This window comes from Euprymna scolopes, chromosome 32, assembly GCF_053919585.1.
Source record: "Euprymna scolopes isolate OS-2025 chromosome 32, ASM5391958v1, whole genome shotgun sequence".
NCBI lineage: Eukaryota > Metazoa > Mollusca > Cephalopoda > Sepiida > Sepiolidae > Euprymna > Euprymna scolopes.
The window spans coordinates 74,257,523-74,272,200 of record NC_136513.1 but is presented as its reverse complement, the minus strand read 5'-3'; the positions used below and the strand labels follow the sequence as shown (position 1 = coordinate 74,272,200).

Genomic DNA, 14,678 nt, shown 5'->3' with positions numbered 1-14,678 from the left:
CGTAAAATTTCTTCCATCAAAGATAAAAGTCAAAACAAATATTTTAACCATGAATTAAATATGTACTATGAAATTAATAGCAATCAATTTCAGGAGTTATTTTATATATTACAAAATATAAAGAAAAAGGCGGACATACACGAATGCTACCCCTGTAGCGAAATACACATTGGCTCTGATGTTGTATGTTGTTCGACTGAGGGAGAAGTTATTATTTTTACAAGGAAAGAATTTTTGCATGTGTGACCTAGTTTTTTAAAATTTATTTTGGCTTGAAATTTGCGCATGATTTTTGTTATTATCTGTTTTTTTTTGGTTTTGTTTCTTTTTTTTTTTTTGGATGAATATTTTTTTGCCGGAGTTTATATAATTATTAACAGGAAAATTGGTGAAAGTCAAAATGCAATCTGTGCTATTTTTAAATATTATTTTCAAGTTTAATTATGTTCATGGGACTATAAACCATTCACAAAATTTTGTGGATCTGCTTACTGGTGTTTGCACCAACAATATTGAAGCCTACTGGTCTCATATTAAAAGAAGACTGAAATACATATCGGGATCAGTAGGAGAAATGAAATGGTCTCATGTCGATGAGGCCATGTATAGAGAGGCTTATATTATTATATTATTAATGTTATAAGTTATAACATGAAAAGTGAAAAAATATTAGATAATTTTGAAACATTTTTAGAGCATGTTCATGAAAAATATGGTAATTAAAAAAAAATATCTCAATAAGTTTTGGGAAAAAACATGGTTTGAAGAATTGAAATTTTTATTTATTTTTGAATAAAAAATAATTATTAAAACAAAAACAGTAATGTTCTCGTCGAGTAGTTTTTATTTTATGCAAGAAAATAAAAGGTACTCATATACTTATTGAGCCGTGCTGAAATAATGACATTATTTAGAAAATCATTCTTAACATGGGGACGGGAAGGTGTTGTGTACCTATTCTGTTCTTTCACCTAACAATTTAATAAAAACAGGTATCATAAAACTTTAATTAAACTTGAAAATTCTATTTAAAAATAGTGTGGGTACTTTCACCGTAAAATTTAATAAGAACAGGTATCGTAAAACTTTAATTAAACTTGAAAGTACTATTTAAAAATAGTGCGGATCAGTAAGTGCACTAGCACCAAATAACATTTCACTGTTTCGATCTACGACATTCCATGAGAGGTAGGTACATGCTAAAGCTTTTTGTTTATCGCCACAAGTGCTAATTTTGACTTTCACCAATTTTCCTTTAAAAAACAATTAGAAACTCTTCAAACATTGGGCAAGGCACTTAAACCATAAAAAAAAATAACGGTAACATAAGTGCATAAGCACCAAAATCTTTCTGTTTTGTTTTGCTTTGCTTTCATTTTGTTTGTTTGTTAAATCCGCCCCCCCCCCCAATAAAGATGACAAAGAATACAAAAACAATAATAAGAAAACTTTAATTAAACTTGAAAATAATATTTAAAAATAGCGCGGAATCCATTTTGACTTTCACCAATTTTCCTGTATCCCCCCCACCCCCCAAAAAACCTATAAAATCACAATAACAAAAGTTAGTGAAGCTTAGATAAGTAGGTCCCGCAGACGAGCCTCGTTCTGACATTCGGAAATTTAGGTTAACAACCGGTAAAGCTACTGAAAGTAAACTTTTATTAATAAAGATGGATATAACCAATGTTTTTTTAAATTTATTTCTTAATTTTACTTAAAAACAAAATGTAAACATATATAAACAAAATATTTTTAAAATAATTTTTTAATTTTAAATAAAAATTGATTATAAAAATTCTTTTTATAAATAATTATTGAAAAATATTGCAAAGTGTTTACATAGCTGGTTCTTTGGGATAATAGGGGCGCCTGAAACCTTCCTTCCAAAACGAAAAAAGCTTTAGTGTTTTAACTATTTTAAAGTGCTTTTTTGTTTTAAGTTTGAAACACAAGTAGTGGCTAGTTAACGTAGAACAACAAGTGCGCATGGTGGAAATTCTTTAGAGTTTAAATGTTTTGTAATGCTTTTATGGTGGTCGAAAAACGTTTTTCAGCCACCATATTACTTCCTATTTACTTGCCTCCCCACGAGGGCAGAGTTAGACACAAGGCCGGTGTTTAATGTAGAGAAGCATTTATTACTAAAAGACGAAATGGTGAAATATAAAAGCAAGTTAAATTTTTTTTAATTCAAAGAATTAAAGAAAGAAAAAAATTCAAAGAAATTTCGAAACTCATTAAGCTAAATAAAGATTACCTTTAAAGTAGTTAATAAAATTCTTGTACATCATGTTAAATATGTTATGAACAGTTCTATGACGTTTTTTTCATAAATTTTTGACATCATTAATCTTACTTCAAACAAACAGTTCAACTTAAAAATATAAGAGAATCATGATGAAAGAATTGTAAATCTAAGGCATTTTTTAATGATGTGATTCTGATTCCGATTCCTCCCAAAATACACAATTCTTACGATTAACGATTCTGATTAATCATCCCTCCACTAGTTCGTTGCGTGTGTCAAAAGGTTTTGGGAGACATACAAACACACACACACACACAGATTTTTGCCTTTTATATAATAGATATATGTACAAAATTGGTTCCTTTCACTCTAAATTCTAAAATAATTAAATTCTTAAATGTGGTAGTGTGGTGACTAATCCCTCTTAATCCCTAACTGTGCATCAAACGGATACCATAATACTTAGTTCACTGCACCTTATTATCAGAAAGATCTATACGAAATTTCAGCCAGATCAGATCAGTAGTTTCTGAGAAAAAGTGGAATGGTCAGACAAAGAGAAAGATAATATAGATAGCCATACCAATTAAGTATGCTTCCTTTAATTTTTTCTTAAGAGGTCTTAAGCCTTAAATTTGTTCAGAGAATTAATTATGCCAGTCCTGGAACAGGTATTCTTTTTGCTAAAGAATATAGGAAAAAAGTTTTAGGTAAACAAACATTGATTAATACAGTTTTCCCTTTTTTTTAGGGAATTAAATGGGAAAATGGCTAAAAATGGAGATCCTCGAAGAGGTTTGACAAACAATCGCAATGTGGCCATATCTGCTTTCAGAATCTTAATAGCTTTTGAAGTGGTGCTGACTCCAAATGTCCAGAGTATACGTTTTTTTTTTTTAACTTCTTTGTGTGATTTCTCATATCCAAATACAATGAAAATAAAAATCCTGCATCTTTACTTAAAGGTTAGATGAAATATCATCTTTATTTTAACATTTAAAATATTTTAGAATAATCATTAATTAAAAAACAAACGGCATGAGAAGAATCCTTTAACGAGAAGGTGAAGCTTGGAAGAAAAAAAAAATTCTTTCTCTTGTAATATTTTATTTTGTAATGCACTTCTCGAGTAATCCTATGGAAGCCCATACATGCAATAATTTCTATTATTATTATGTTTTGGTATTTTTGAGATGAGGATTAATAATCTATACATTAATATGATAGCGTGTGTGTTATATTCTTTGTCACGGTTACATCCGGGTAATTGTTACGTACTTCCATTTCTTGTCATAAATAATTTTACCAAGAATTTTTCATAAGTTTTGGTTTCGGTTTCGATTATAACTGTGGCACATAAGTCATCTATTTTTTTTATAAATAATTTTCTCAAGAATTCTTTATAAGTTTTGGTTTCAGTTTCGATTATGGCTGAAGGAACTAAAGTTATATAATTATATATATATATATATATATAAGTTTTTATTTTGGTTTCGATTTTGGATTCGGCTGAAAGAACTCAAGTTATATATATATATATATATATATATATATATATATATATATACATATATTTTTTTCATAAGTTTTTATTTCGGTTTCAATTCAAGCTAATGCACCTAAATCATATGAATATATATTTTTTATTTTTGAAATCGCAACTTTATAATATATAAAAATCGATAGAACATTAACTCTATAATAATATATAGGAAATCTGCAAGAATTAAAATATCATATTTAAGTGTACTTTACGACTGGGCTTTGCTGTGCAAGCTTAGATAAATACTTTTGCAGTTTTAACAAAAAAGCTACAATAATATCAGAGCATCTCCATTTATGCTGAACATCTACAGAATGCCAACATCAACATCAATATATTATATATGAATGAGTCCCCTGTGGAATTTCCACAGGTCCCGCTAGTTTGTATTATTTTACTACTGTTCTCATGTTGCATGTTATTCTTATACGGTTTCTGTTGATATAACCTTTGACCTCGTTCAGGTCATCTTATCTACTTGGGACTCCTTTATGTCGAACTTTAGTATGTGTACAGAATTTCATTTTTTTTTTTTTTTTTTTTTTTTACAATTGAGTAACTGCTTATCAATGCCTGAAGGCTATTTGCGAATAATTGTTATTGAGTGTCAGGAGGTTGATGAAACGGCATGATTAGTAATAATGGGTAGTGGTGAAAATTGGGAAGAATTTGATTATTTTAGTGGTTGGCTCACAAGAACTTGTTTGCATTGGTCTTGAAAATGACTATGGTGCAGTCAGCTGGAAAGCAGCCCAGCAGTATAGACTTACACTGGCAGGCAGTTCTAAGAAAGAAACTTTGTTCATGGAATTTGTACTTGGTTTTAAGCACAGAGAGAGAGAGAGAGAGAGAGAGAGAGAGAGAGAGAGAGGGGGGGAAATATAGGGGAACTGAACCCATTATTTAATTCAAAGAGGGAGATTGTTCTCATTCTGTCATATATTTTTAGTATTGCCTTTACTGAGGTTTTATCTTTCAACCATCAGAAAACTTAGTTAGTATTGTATCTATTGCACCACGAGTCCATTTGGACAATCTATTTCTGCGGATTCAATAAAGAGTTCAGTTTGAAATTCCATATAGATTCACAAATCCAACATAAAGATTTCCGAGTTTAACAAGACACATGTGATGAAGGTTGGAGATGGCACCAACCGAAATGTTGTGAGAATAACATTCTAAATGAGATTGGTCGAAATAATAAAAATATTTAAATTGCTAGTATAGTTGAGCACTTTTTGATCTGTCATAAGCTACCAATCTGACCCCCAAGATCGCCATGGGCATGGAATATGTGCCTACATTAAAGATGGCTTCCCGTGTGGCAGGGATATCTCCAGAGAAGACCCTAATTTACCTTATATGTGCTTCCGGGTTGCACTAGCTTACACCACTGCATTTGTATTTGCCCTCTATTGCTCCCCCACAACAGCGGAGTTACTATCTTTAAGAGTATATCTGAGAAAATAGACCACATCCTGTCTGCACATCCCTCGGCTAACATTCACATTTGTGGTGACTTCAATGTCCATAACGTGGAATGGCTGACCCACTCAAATAAGACAGATGACGAGGGGAGGTTCTGTCATGACTTTGCTATTGCCTATGACCTCACTCAGATTGTTCGCGAGCCCACCCGAGTGCCAGATACTACTGGTCAGTTTGCAAGCCTTGTAGACCTTTTTCTCTCAACCTCCCCTGAGCTATGTTCATGCACTGTTCTTTCTCCTCTAGGATCCTCCGACCACTCCGTTGTATCAGTTAAGATAAAAAATTAAATGTAATAAGTCCCCAGACGTACCCCTCCACCATACTGTATACCGATACTCCATGGCTAACTGGAATAGCTTCTGTACATTCATATCTGATCTACCGCTGCATTCCATGTTTAAGAAAGATGTGTCCTCTATAATATCAGACCTAACCGAATGGTTAATTATAGGCATAGACCAATTCATACCATCTAAAAAATTCCAACAAAAACCTAACAGCCAGCCATGGTTTTCCCCAGAATGTGCTGCTACCATTGTGCACAGAAATCACTTTTTCCATAACTACCAACATAATAGATGCACTGAGACGAAAGCTGCTTTCGCCAGGAACGCCAGAAACCACTGTAAAAGAGTAATTAAAAATGCAAGAGAACTATATGCCCAGTCTGTTAAATCCAAAGTAGCTCATCAGCGGTTTGGTTCACACCAGTTTTGGCAAATAACAAATAGGATCCTGAACAGACATGTGTGTTCTATCCCAACCATTATCAATGGACCAGAGGTCATCTCGTCAGCATCAGACAAGACCAAACTATTTGTAAAGAACTTTGCAGCTAATTCTACCCTATGCGACGAAGGCCATCAACGCCCCGTATTTCCTCCTATAACACAAAACACGCTAGGTAACATACAAATATCCGTGCATGAGGTCGCCAAGCTAATCAAGAACCTTGATTCCAGTAAAGCAACTGGCCCTGACGGCATCACAATTATAGTGTTAAAAAAGCTTCAACCTGAATTTGCCCATACTTACCAAACTGTTTAAGCGTTGCCTTAAGGAGAAGTGCTTTTCAACATCCTGGAAAACCTCATCAGTATGCCCTGTATTTAAGAATTCAGGTGATAAGTCCTCTCCCTCTCAGTACAGACCTATAAGTCTCCTGTGTGTCATGAGTAAGTTGCTGGAATCCATACTAAATAGAGAAATAGTCAACCACCTCAGCAGAAATAACCTCCTTAGTGACACGCAATATGGTTTCCGTTCTGCAAGATCTACTGCAGATGTGCTAACGGTTATATCTCATAGGATTAGCAAATCTCTTGACAAAGGCTACCTTTCTAGGGCAAGTGCTCTTGACATATCAAAGGCCTTCGACAAGGTATGGCATAAAGGCCTACTTCACAAGATTTCCAGCTACGGTATAACTGGAAATGTTTTCTCAATTATTAAATCATTTCTTTCTAATAGGCTCATAAGAGTAGTAGTCGATGGACAAAAATCAGAGGCCTGCAGTATTAATGCTGGAGTTCCTCAGGGGTAAATCCTGGGCCCAACTCTCTTCCTGATCTACATCAATGATCTCCCTAAACACATACTTAAATCATTCGTTGACATCTACGCTGATGACACGACCATCTACGGCAACACATCAAAGGCTGTAAATGACAAAGTTCTCTCTGATTCTCTCTCCTTTGATCTCAAGCGTGTAGTTCAGTGGGGGAAGACGTGGCTGGTTACCTTTAATGCATCTAAAACCAAGCTCCTATCCTTACACCATCAATGCTCTGATCCCCATCTGGCATCAATTGTAATGGATGGCTCTTGCCTAGGAGAAGCTCAATGTTTTGACAAGCTTCTGGGCTTGACCTCCTGATCTGAAATGGAACACGTACATCAAGTCTGTTGCCAGGGTCGTTGGAAAAATGGTAGGTTCCTTCTACCGCTCCAGAAGATATCTCACTACTGATGCAATTCTCTATCTATATAAAAGCCAAGTACGTCCAAGGATGGAGTACTGCTGCCATATCTGGGCAGGAGCTGCTAAAAACAGCCTATCCTGCCTTGACAGAGTACAAAATAGACTTTGTGGCTTAGTGGGAGATGCCCTTTTCTCTTCCCTGCAACCTCTCTCCCACAGAAGAGACGTTGTGAGCCTGTATTTGTTTTACCATTATTTCCATGGCAAGTGCTCGCCTGAGCTCCAATCTCTGGTCCCCCCTCGCCAATCTTTTACGAAAAACACCCGTCTAGCTGAAGCCACTGTCAAAAATTTTCCCCACTCTCTATCTGTACCTAAATCAAAACGTAGATTCCATGAACACAGCTTCTTTCTTAGAACAGCACGCCAGTGGAACTCTGTTCCGTCTGCCTGTTTCCCACCTGACTACAACTTGGATGTCTTCAAATTCAACGTAAACAAATTCCTGATGAACCGCTCCCTTAAGTAGACACTTTATGAAATCGCAACACTAACGTACAACGTACTGTACATGCAATAACCCTTATCCCTGAGTGGCTTCCGGGCCTTGATAAGTGGTGACCTCCTTGTAAAAAAAACAAAAACAAAACAAAACTTGGAAGTTTGGCTGGAAACATTCTTATAGTAGTCTAAAAATGTTAATCTGGTCAGCTGAAAAGGAGGAGAGATCAAAGAGTTAAATAGCGGACAAGTACAAAACCGAAACAAAAGACAAAGGAGCGAAAACAAGGAATAGAATCACTTGAACATCTCTTATATGATGGCCTGTGTTGGACGGTTTTTAGAAATTGACTTTCAAACTGTTGAGTGTCAAGCCATTCTTGAAATAGAAAAATATAATTATCCCAAGTCAATCAAAATACAAAGTAATGACAGCAAAAATCTAGCCAGAAAAGCTTTTCCAGGTAAAGAATTAATCCAGTCACGATCAGCATTGTGATCTTCTCGTGTCAAGAGGGAAAGTTATCGTTGAAGAATTCAAAGAGGTTAGTATATTTTGTAAAGCGATTCTTGAAAAAAAAAAAATGTAGTTATAAAAAAAATGGCAGCATACTCGTAAATCCAGTTAAAGAATCTTTGTGGCAATACCCTCTTTTAATGCAAAAAATATTGCAAGGAATAATGTTTAACGCTAAACATATAGATTAAATGAACGCATGTTAGTAATATTCGTTCTTATTACTAGACACAATAGCAAATAGTTTTCAGTGTACAGTCATTTTCATAACATTTTAAATGGCACCATAAATCCATTCAGAGAATTTTTTCTGAGTGAAAGATCAACCCAGTTACGATCAACATAGTGTATTGGTCTTCTCATCTCAACATGGAAAGTTATCACTGAAGAATTCAAAGAGATTCGATATATTTTGTAAATCGATTATGGCATCTGATTAGTTTGTTCTCATCACCCACGCTTATAAATAGAATTGCCCAAATCTTTGTGGTCATACTCGTTTAGTATTTACTCATGATATTGGTCTCCTCGTTGCTTTGGTTACAAAAGACTTGCGTAGAAATACGAGGAAGATCCATTCTCAACAGCCAGCCCAACAAATGCTGGGTCAGGTCACTGGCACTCCACCTATCAGACTAAAGTATTCCACCTAGGAGGTTCATTCTTCCAGTCCTTGCCACCCGGCTTTTGGAAAGAGTAAGTTCATTGCTTACTGCCTGAGGTACTCTGACTGAGGAATGTTGACAGAGCTGTCCAAGCAATTTTTGCTAGACCTTCTTTAGGAGTACTGGCTTGACTCTCCCCACCTTCTGACCTTTGTGTCACATCTTCCTCCAGTGGGAAGGAAGCAAATAACTACCCTTTTAGAATATCAAAAATATTGCAACACAAACTAACCTATCTCTGGCCAGGATTATATTTATCCTTCTCTAAAATTCATCTTTATCTCTTCTGTCTGTATTTTCCTTGGTTTGTCAACTGACCCTATTACCTCAACTGCTCTGCATCTATTCACCCAAGCACTCTCATTTATTCTTTACATGTAACCAGGTGGTGACGGTAGGCAAATGGTTAATAATGCAGACTGACAACCTGGGTGTTCCAAGTTCAAATCTAATTCATTCCACAAAAATCACTTTCCCTTGGGATGTTGATATCGCTCCTGTAAGCACCCGATGTCTTTCTAGAAAGAATTTTGACTACAGAAATATCGGGAAAACCAATGCCAACAATAGAGTCTTTGGACTTATATGACATGATGATGATACATGTGACCAAGCCAATAAATCTTCCTCTAAGATCATCAGATCTAAGCTTGTTTTTAAGACTCACATCCATCATATAATTCCCATACCATTTCTCTCCATGCAACACATATCCTCAACCCTCACTCAACCATATCATTTCAATCACAATGTTTAATATCAGCATCATAATTGGTTTAGCATTAGTTTTAAATGCTGACATGTGTTGGATAGCTCCATGAAATAAACTTCTAAAGTAACCTATCTCTGTCCAAGTCTTTACTTATTACTCTTTCTCTCAAGTACATTTTTATCACCAATGTTTTCCTTGACCTTCCCCTGAGAACTGAACGTGCCAACTCAACTGTTTTACATCTGTTAATCCAAGAACACTCATCCATCCTTTCAATGTGCCCATACCATCAAAGTCTCCTGTTTGGTGCACATCTCCCTATACCATCCAAATTTCATCTTCCTCTGAGGTCATCAGACCTAAGCTTGTCTTTAAGACTCACATTACACATCTAGCATATAATTCCTATATCATTTCTCACCATGCAACACATATCCTCAACCCTCACTGGCCAGGTTTTATTTATTTATCTGTTGCTAAGGTTGTTGGAAAAATAATTGGATCAAATAATTGGACTGCTAATTTCTGATACGATTCTTTACCTGTGTAAGAGCCAAATTTGTCCTTTGGAAAGGTTCCGTTCAAAGCACTTTTTATTTGCAATTTAGTGGAGAATAATCTCTTCTCGTCCTTACAGTCATTTTTGTACAGAAGAGATGTTGCTAGCCTCTCTCTACTTTATTGCTATTTTCATCATAGGTGCTTGTGTAATCATTATCTCACTACCTCTGTAAGACATTACCAATAAGAACTCGTCTGCTTACAACCACAGCAAAAAATTTTCCTTTCTCTTTCATTGCACCAAAAACCAAGCGAAACTTCCATGAGTAAAGTTTCTTTTTTATAACTAGGGCTATGACAACAGTATATTCTTTTTATTATTATCTTATATGCTTTTATATAGAGTGATGTGGTTCTCGGTTGATTAACTGTGTCAGATATATACTCGAGAGTCAAAACACTGGTTGATTAACTGTGTCAGATATATACTCAGAGAGTCAAAACAATGGTAAGAATATGCTGTTGTCATAGCCCTACTTATAACATCCCATCTGTCGAACAAAATATCACAAGTCTGCTTCTCAACTGATTACAGCATGGTCGTTTTCAAGTCTAATATAAACAAATATTTGTCCAGCCATCTTCTAGGAAAATTAATTTGTCTTAAGTAATCTTCTGCCCATTTCACCCATTGTATCTGATTGTGCCATGGTAGCAATAATTGTCCAACTTATGATCCTTTTAACCCACATTCCCCAGGGCGTTAATAAATAGTGACCCATTTGTTAGTGGGTACAAGTACTTTGAGTTCATCAGAGAATATTTCATTAAAATACTTTTAAAACAGGGACGGGGATGCAAAATTGTGGTGATGGGACAGGGGTTGGAGGTTAGTTGGTAATGCAGGACTTATTAGGCTGAAGACTTTTTTGAACCCTGACTAAAAGTGAGAGACTAGTGGTAGTTCACCAGCCCAACAATATTCCATGCATATGCGAATGGTAGCTTAGTAGAGATATAAGATACTCTTATGTGTGAGTAATTTTCTAGCACAGTAAAGAGAGCCCACCTTCTTTGCAGCAGTCTTACCGATGTCCTCAGTGTATTTGTTCTAATTCATGTTAGCTGTGAATATTAAGCTGAGGAGTTTAAAGAAGGAACTTTCAGGTAATGTATTATTAGGCGTGCCAATCAGTGGTTGAGAAGGTTTATTGTAATTGTTAAAAGAAAAAAAAAACTTACTCTTGACAACATTGAATGCTACCATCCATTTATGTCCCCATTTCACTACAGACTGAAGGTATTCCTGTAAGGATTCACCTATTGCCTTAGATATGTGTCCATTATTTTTTCCCTTGTGTGTGTGTCCTCAGCAAATATACCCATCTCGGAGACAATTTTATCAGGGAGATAATTCATGAATATCAGGAATAATAAAGGTTCAAGGACCAATCCCTGTGGCACATCTACATTTTTTATTGTGTTGCTTTGACTTTTTTTTTTAAACAGGGATCACCACTTATCAAGGCCTGGAGGCCACTCAAGGATAAGGGTTAATAGGTATACATTAGTCAATGTGATTATAGCGTAGTGGGAATTTTGTAAATTGGATTACTTAGGGGGGAGGTTCATCAAGAACTTGTTTATGTTGGACTTGAAGACAATCAGATTGTAGTCAGCTGGAAAGCAGGCAATCGGAAGAGAGTTTCACAGGCGTGCAGTTCTAAGAAAGAAGCTCTGTTCATGGAATCTACGTTTAGGTTTAGGCACAGATAAAGAGTGGGGGAAATTATTGATAGTGGTTTTGGCTAGACGAGTCTTTTTTGTGAAAGTTTGGCAAGGGGGGGGGATCATAGAATTAAGCTTAGTTGAGCACTTGCCATAAAAAATAATGACAAAGTAGGGACAGGCTCGCAATGTGTCTTTTGTGGGAAAGAGGTTGCAGAGAAGAGAAAAGGGCATCCCCCACTAAGCTACGAAGTCTATTTTGAACTCTGTCAAGGCAGGATAAGCTGCTTCTAGCAGCTCCTGCTCAGATATGGCAACAGTACTTCATCATTGGCCGTACCTGAGTTTTATATAGGTAGAGAATTGCATCAGGAATGAGATATCTATGGGAGCTTTAGAAGGATCCCCCCCATTTTTCCGGTGACCTTGGCAATGGATTTTATATATGTGTTCCATTTCAGGTCAGGAGTAAAAGTCAAGCCCAGAAGCTTGTCAAAACATGGTCTCCCCAAGACAAGAGCCATTCATTTCAACCGATGCCAGATTGGAATCAGAGTGTAGATGGTGTAGAGATAGAAGCTTGGTTTTAGATGCATTAAAAGTAACCAGCCACCTCTTTCCCCATTGTACCACATGCTCAAGATTAGAGGAGAGAGAATCAGAGATAATTTACAGTCTTTGATGTGTTACCATAGATTGTAGTGTCATGAGCATAAATGTCTACGAATCATGTAAGGATGTGATTTGGAAGATCATTAATGTAGATCAGGAAGAGAATTGGGCTGAGGATGGACCCCCGAGGGACTCCAGCATTAATACTGAGAGCTTCTGATTTCTGGCCATCAACCACTACTTTTATGAACCTATCAGAGAGAAATGGTTTAATAATTGAGAAGACATTTCCAGTTATATCATAGCTGGAGATCTTGTGAAGTAGACCTTTATGCCATACCTTATCAAAGGCCTTTGATATGTCAAGAGCAATTGCCCTAGAGAGGAACCCTCCATCATGAGATTCGCTAATGCTATGAAATATAACTGTAAGCACGCTTTCTGTAGATCTAGCAGAACGGAAACCATATTGCACGTACCACTGAGGATAATCTGGATTTTTTCTCTTGTTTAAGAAGGATTGGATTTAATTAAGTATTTGTCCAGATTAGCATATTTGTGAGTCAGTCATGATTACAGATGAAATACAATTTTAATGTTAACTTAAAGCTGAATATTAATGAATCTTAAGTTTGAAAAAGAAATTTCCGTTTGTCTGCCACTCTTATCTTTGAAAAGGAGTTTTCATTGTGCTTTCCTATGCAAATTTTAGATAACATTTTCCTAGATCTGGCACGTTTAAGTTAGTATAGGATTTCTTGGATCATCCACACTTGAATTTGAAATACCATCACAGACTACTGATAGTGTTAAATGCCTAGATGGAATGGACATATCTGAAGAATAGTCATTCTTGATATATTGATTATATTAAGAAATAAAAGATGGAAAACATTCAATGGAGGTTAAAAAAAAAAAAAAAATTACCCAAGTAAGGAGGTAGAGTTGGCCGACCAAGTGTCGCCCTTACTTTTCAAAGCTGAATCAAGTTTTTTTTTTTGTATAGAGAAACGAATTCAAATGGAAAATGACTAAAATAAAATCAAACTATTGGAAAAAAAAAAGAAAAAATGGGGAAAACAACTAAAATAAATCGATCATTATAATAATTATACAATGGAGAGGAAACGCCTTACAGACTAAGACTTAGAGACTTCCTCTTCATTGTATAATTATCATAAGGATAGATTTATTTTAGTCATTCCGTTATTTTATTTTATTTATTTATTTTTTATCTTTCCGATAGTTTGATTTTATTTTAATCATTCCCCCATTTGAATTCGTTTTCCTAAACAAAAAAACAAAAAATCCCCAAAAACCTCGATTCGGCTTTGAAAAATGAAGGCCAAACCTAGTTGGTTGACTCTACCCCCTTATTTATGTAATTTTTTAACGTCGATTGAATGTTTTCCCTCTGTCCTTTTCATCATGGGTTAAAAAAACTCAGTTTTCCCCTTTTAGCAGCTATAATAAAGTTTTGTACCCCCCCCCAAATAATATATATATATATATATATATATATATATATATATATATATGTGTGTGTGTGTATATATACTTTACTTTATATGTACCCCCTAAATGTTAAAATTTACAAAAAAAAAAAAAAAAATGTGCTCATCTTACTCACAAGGTTGCTTAGAAAATGTATTGCAAATTTCCTAATGATCTGTTCATTAGTTTAGGAAATTATCTGCTACATAAAAATATATATATCTAGAATGTTTTAGGAGAGTAGAAAGTGGACCTTGGGATTATGTTCAGCAAACTTGCAACTCTCGTATCTTTGATTTTGTCCTTTAGTCCTCACATTCCGTGAGCATTGTTTCTGATAAAGGGGGAAAAATTGCTGTTTTCTGGATCGGAATCTATGTATCAAACACTTATTGTTGGCTAGCTTTTGACCATGAAATATTTTTTCAGCTCTTTATATCAAGTGATTTCATTCCTTTTTCGGAACAATTTTCATTAAAAAAATAAAAAAATAAATATATACTTTATTCATAGACTACTAAAAGATGCTTAAATATGATATTTTAATTCATGTACATTTTGTATTTATTATTATAGAGCTAATTCTGTATTGATTATTATATTGTACCCAATATATAGTAGTGGCCTCCCCACTCCCTCATATTATGTATGGCCCAGTCATAAAATACGCTGAAATATATTTTAATTCATACAGATTTCATATTTATTATTATAGAGCTACAATTCTATTTTACCTAATAAA

The 14,678-nt window shown here is 35.0% G+C and overlaps 1 protein-coding gene across 1 annotated transcript in view; it reads left to right on the top strand.

The window, feature by feature from the left end:
• The window catches only part of LOC145256438 (BBSome complex member BBS1-like), a 156,095-nt gene that overhangs the window by 82,429 nt on the left and 58,988 nt on the right, over positions 1 to 14,678 (top strand). The gene's annotated exons all lie outside the window — the stretch shown is intronic.